Source organism: Tachyglossus aculeatus, chromosome 16 (genome assembly GCF_015852505.1).
Source record: "Tachyglossus aculeatus isolate mTacAcu1 chromosome 16, mTacAcu1.pri, whole genome shotgun sequence".
Lineage (NCBI taxonomy): Eukaryota > Metazoa > Chordata > Mammalia > Monotremata > Tachyglossidae > Tachyglossus > Tachyglossus aculeatus.
The window spans coordinates 5,041,106-5,047,304 of NC_052081.1; positions in this window are offsets into that span (position 1 = coordinate 5,041,106).

The window sequence follows — 6,199 nt, forward strand, 5'->3', positions numbered from 1 at the left end:
ATTTCAGTTTCCGACAACCCACACAACCTCTTTCGGCTACAAGCCTGACAGCCCAGAGATTTCATCCCAGCAGAGATGGAAATGAATTAAAGTGATTTTTTCTTCTTAAGATGTGGGCGAATACTGGAGACTAATTTAAAATAATAATAAAAAAAACCAAATGTCACCAGCTGGGCTACTCTGAAAAGAGTAGACAAAATATCTCGGACCAAGATGAGTTCCACAGGCCTGGGGCCCTCACAAGCGGGATATCAGGATCCAGCGTGAGGGTGGATCAGATTCCCTGTTTGATGCTGCCTGGGAAGAGAGGTTCAACACAGCATCCCTGCGCCTCTTGCACATGGACATGGGGGCTGCCTCATTTGAGCAAAGTTTTCAACACTGGTTTTCCCCTTGATGTTGCAGTCCGCATCCATTATATGTTTGGGATATATTTCCCAAACAGATATATTTTCCTCTTGATGTTGCAGTCTGCATCCGTTATATGTTTGGAATATATTTCCTACACAGCTATTTTCCCCCACATCTGTGGGGCTACATGGCTGCATCTCGGAGAACAACGTGGCCCAGTGAAAAGAGCACAGACCTGGGAGCCAGAGGACCTGGGTTCTAATCCTGACTCCACCACTTGCCTGCTGTGTGACCTTGGGCAAGTCACTTCTCTGTGCCTTGGTTTCCTCAACTGAAAAATGGGGATTCAATACCGTGCCCCTCCTGCTTAGACTCTGAGCCCCATGTGGGGTGGACCGAGTATGGCCCGATAAAGTTGCATCTACCCCAGCACTTAACGGTGCTGGGCAGATAGCACTTAAATACTATTTTAAAAAAAAGTCTGACTTTTCCATCACTTGTCAGGGGTGGATTCTGACTGCTGAGGTAGAAAAGGGAGCCCTTGACAGACATCCCTCACTGGCCTAGCAATCTACTGAACACAGCTTCGTCTCCTGATGTGACTAGCTACTTCACCCTTGACCTGAACCAGAGATTTTTTTTTTCTAATCATGCAGAAACTCCTCCCTAGTTTTCTATGCTGCTACATTAGCTTATTAGAACTCTTATTCAGAAAGTTCTCTTCCCCGGGCCCCCGTCTGTCCTTTGACGACCTCCCCTGACCTGAAATTTGTTCCCCACTCCCGTGGCCACAGCTGCTAGTCTTTCCTGTAGTCCCATGGCAACCATCACTGCCTTTGTTATTGTTTTCCGATTAAAATTTGGCTCTGTGTGCCCTCCAGCCCCGGTGCTGACTGGTCATTTCTAGCCGGGCTGTGGGTCAGGGGGGTGGATGAGAGGCGATGGAACGAGGGCTTCGTTTTCACATCTGGTAGCGTGGGGTTGGCACATTTGGGAGATGATTGTGTTTTAGCTGAGCCCAGAGTGGTTAAGTGACCTGCCCCAGGTCACACAGCAGGCTAGACTAGAACCTGGGACTTCTGATTATTTAGCTGTTCCCACAGGCCACAGTGTCTCCCAAACCATGCCCTGGATTCTCTTGCTTTTGGCCAGAGCACCACAGCAGATCATACCCTGGAGGGTGTTTTTTTTAGCAGAGAAAACCCTCTCCAATCTTCACCCCCTGGGGTCTGGCCAGCCACCCTACCCCGCTTGTCCATCCTCACAAGTCACTGCCCACAGCTCTCTGGGACCTCTCCCGATATCGAGTGAGTGTCTACTGGGTGAAGAGCACTGAACTAAGCTCCTGGGAGCGAATATCACAGTTAACAAGACATGATCCCTGCCCTCAAGGAGCTCACAGTTTATCGTGTGCAGAGCACTGGACGAAACACTGGGGAGAGTACCCCAGAGTTAGAAGACATGATTTCTGCCCTCAAGGAGGGGAGATGGACCAGAAAATAGATTACAATCAGTCAATCCATGGCATTTATTGAATGCTTATTATGTGCAGAGCACTGTAGTAAAAACTTGGGAGAGTACAATGCAGCAGACACATTCCCTGCCCATAACGAGCTTACAGTCTAGTGATAGGAGGAAGACATCGGGTGTAAATATAAGTACCTAAGTACTGGGAGGGTGCTATGGTGGGGCTGGGGTGACGGAGATGGGAAGAAGGGTTGAAATAGCTGCCTTTTTTCAAGGGGGAATAGAAGGTGGGGAGGTGGTTTAATGATAGCGAGCTTCCTGAAGGAGGTCAGTCAATTGTATTTATTGAGTGTCTACTGTGGCAGAGCACTGTACTAAATGCTCGGGAGGGTCCACTACAACAATAAACAGAAGCAGCATGCCCGTACTGCTTGGGATTTAATTTTCTCTGGCCTCTTCCTCGTGACGTTGGCCAGCGTGGCAGGTGTGAGGCTGGGGGGCCCAACCTCTTCCCCCCTCCCCTTGCATCCCTGTGAACCCAACTGGGGCTCCAAGGAGACCTGTTCCAGGAAGCCGGGGTCCCCAGAGGTCCGGGGGGTGGTGGGCGGTGGGCCGGCCCGGTAATGGGAGATGAATGGGCCCGTAATCTCCGGGCTGCTGGCCGATGATTAGAGCTGGGGCGGGGGCGGTGGAGATGGGGGGCGGTGGGGGAAAGAAGGGGGGCCGGAGCAGCTGCCTTTTTGTCCAACTTAATTAGGCCCTAGCACAGGGCCCGGCTGGATTTCCCGGCGGGCGGCGGTGTCGGGTGTCCCTGCTGCTGGGCCCAGGGCTGGGGGCCGTGGGGGGCAGAGGGGTATGCTCTGGGCAGGGACCCCAGAGACGGCCGGGGGACGGAGCCCCGAGCGCATCCATGCCAGGCCTGGGCCTTGTGGCCGGGCAGGGGTCACCAGGGCCCCGCTGAACTAGGCCCCACGACACCCTGCCCCTCTGCCCCCCAGCCTCCCAGCCCTTGGACCCTCCGCACAAGACTTTTCATCCCTCCAGCCCCTGTGACCCCTCAGTCCTTCGTATCCCCCAGCAACTCCTGTCCCTCCTGCCCCTCTGACTCCCCCAGGATCCCCTTCCCTCCTTTGCCCCCAACCCCTTCACCCTCCCAACTCCCCTGCCTTTCATCATCATCATCAATCGTATTTATTGAGCGCTTACTATGTGCAGAGCACTGTACTAAGCGCTTGGGAAGTACAAATTGGCAACACATAGAGACAGTCCCTACCCAACAGTGGGCTCACAGTCTAAAAGGGTGAGACAGAGAACAAAACCAAACATACCGACAAAATAAAATAAATAGGATAGATATGTACCAGTAAAATAAATAAATAAATAGAGTAATAAATATGTACAACCATATAGTTGTACATAACCATTCCACCCCTGTAGTCTCTCTGACCCCTTCCCAGCCCCCCCAGAGTCCCTCCACCCCTCTAGGCCCCTCCTCAGCCTGCTTCTAGAGAAGCAGCGTGGCTCAGTGGAAGGAGCCTGGGCTTTGGAGTCAGAGGTCATGGGTTCAAATCCCGGCTCTGCCAATTGTCAGCTCTGTGACTTTGGGCAAGTCACTTAACTTCTCTGTGCCTCAGTTACCTCATCTGTAAAATGGGGATTAAGACTGGGAGCTCCCTGTGGGACAACCTGATCACCTTGTAACTTCCCCAGTGCTTAGAACAGTGCTTTGCACATAGTAAGCGCTTAATAAATGCCATTATTATTGAGAAGCAGCGTGGCTCAGTGGAAAGAGCATGGGTTGGAAGTCAGAGGTCATGGGTTCGAATCCCAGCTTAGTCACTTGTCAGCTGTGTGACCTTGTGCAGCCACTTCTCAGTGCCTCAGTTATCTCATCTGTAAAATGGGGATTAAGACTGTCAGCCCCATGTGGGACAACCCGATCACCTTGTATCCCCCCCAGTGCTTACAACAGTGCTTCGCACATAGTAAGTGCTTAACAAATGCCACCATTATTATTATTATTATTATTATTATTATTATTATTATTATTACCTCCACCCCCCAGCCTCCTCCACCCCCAGCCCCTCCGCCACTATCCCCCATGCTCCTCCAGTGCTTAGAACAGTGCTTTGCACATGGTAAGCACTTAGTAAATTCCATTATGATTATTATTATGATGATGTATTATTATTATTCTTATTATTATTATTATTATTATTATTATGTATTATTACATCCCCACCTCTCCTTCCAGGATGGGACTACAGCGGCAGCGGACAGACAGCCTGAAAAAGGGAAATCCAGTTGGCCACCCTACTTGTTCCACATTGGACGGAGCCTAGAACAGGAGGATGGGGAAACACGGTTGCCGCGATTTCACCTGGATGGTGACGTTTCCCAAACCATTCAACCTTTTAGTCTGAATTGGAACCTCAGAAAATATCACCCTTTTCCCCTTTCTACTGTTTTTGGGTCCTCGTCCAATAGGATCAGCAATAGAATGGGAAAAAGAGAACATGCAGGATCAGGGAAAAGGCCAAGGAATCAACGGGAATCAATCCCCTCATTTTCTTGTTTTGGGGATTCCTATTTTAGAGCTCACTTCAGAGAGAGAGAGAGTGTGTGTGTGTGAATCAATCAATGATATTTATTGAGCGTTAACTGTGTGCAGGAATAAAGCAGACCTTTCTCTTCAGGGGGCCAGCTGGAGGTGACCCCTCCCACCACTACAACACTCCACAGATAATAATAATAATAATAATAATAATAATAATAATAATAATGGCATTTATTAAGCGCTTACTATGTGCAAAGCACTGTTCTAAGCTCTGGGGAGGATACAAGGTGATGAGGTTGTCCCACGGGGGCCTCACAGTCTTCATCCCCATTTTACAGATGAGGGAACTGAGGCCCAGAGAAGTAAAGTGACTTGCCCAAAGTCACCCAGCTGACAGTTGGCGGAGCCGGGATTTGAACCCATGACCTCAGATTCCAAAGATCACCCCCCAGCAAGTTTGCTAAGGGCAGGGAACATGTCTGCTAATTCTGTTGTATTGAAGTCTCCCAAGGGCTTAGTACGGTGCTTTCCGAACATAGTAGGAGCTCAACAATTACCATTGATTGTTTGAACTCAGAACCTAGAGGATTCTGGCCAAATTAGATGGGAGAGATGAGGATGTTCTCTGAAAATGCCCAGCAAGTGGATCTTCTTGAGGGCTGGGGGGGGGGGTCCCTATCTATAGGGGTCTCTCACCATCTATTCATGATGGTGTAGGGTCACTATCAACCCATCAATCAGTGGTATTTATTGAGCACTTACTGTGTGCAGAGCACTGTACTACAGCAGAATAAGCAGATATCCCTGCATCTTACCCCCACCCTGTTTGCTGAGCACTGTATTAAGCACTTGGCAGAGGACGAGTGAGTAAGTAGATACAACCCCTGCTCTCTGGCATCTCTAGACTGGAAGCTTGTGGGCAGGGCATGTGTCTGTTTATTGTTGCATTGTGCTCTTCCAAGCGTTTAGTGCAGTGCTCAGCCTCACAGTAAGTGCTCAGTAAATACTATTGAATGAATCTTACAATCCCCTGTTTGCAGAGCACTGTACTAGAGAAGCAGCATGGTGTAGTGGATAGAGCACAGGCCTGGGAGACAGAAGGTCATGGGTTCTAATCCTGGCACTGTCACTTGTCTGCTGTGTGACCTTGGGCAATTCACTTCACTTCTCTGGGCCTCAGTTCCCTCATCTGTAAAATGGGGATTAAGACGGTGAGCCCCATGTGGGACAGGGCCAATGTCCAACCTGATTCCTTTGTATCGACCCAGCGCTTAGAACAGCAACTGGCACATAGTAAGCGCTTGACCAATACCATCATTATTGCTATAATTACTAAGCACTTGGCAGAGGACAATTGAGTAAGTTGTCATGATTCCTGCCGTCGGTCAATCAGTCGATCGCTTATGCCAGCACAGAAAACGACCTCAGAGGATGCTGTCTTCTGCCCAGGTTAAGCCCCAGAAGGCACCCAGGTCTTTTTTGACCTGTCGCCCTCCACCCACCCACCCATCTTCCCCAAATCTTCTAGCCCTGGAGTGCCACTTTCTTCCGTGTATACAGAAGCTTGATTTCCCCCGCATTGTTGCAACCTGGGCACGGAACGATTTTCATTAATGGAAAAATGGTCCTCAACCACACTGATTAGACCTCTTCAGGTACAACAAGATAAAAGCCTGGTAATTTGGATGGAGTACTCTTCTTAAATGTCTACTTTATGTGTGGCAGCCAATGGGAAACGCAGGTTCCCTCTCACCTGACCCTACGAGTAATTAAGAGTCCTCTTCTTTTTTTTTTTCCCCCCCTCCCCAAACGTTAACATGCTGG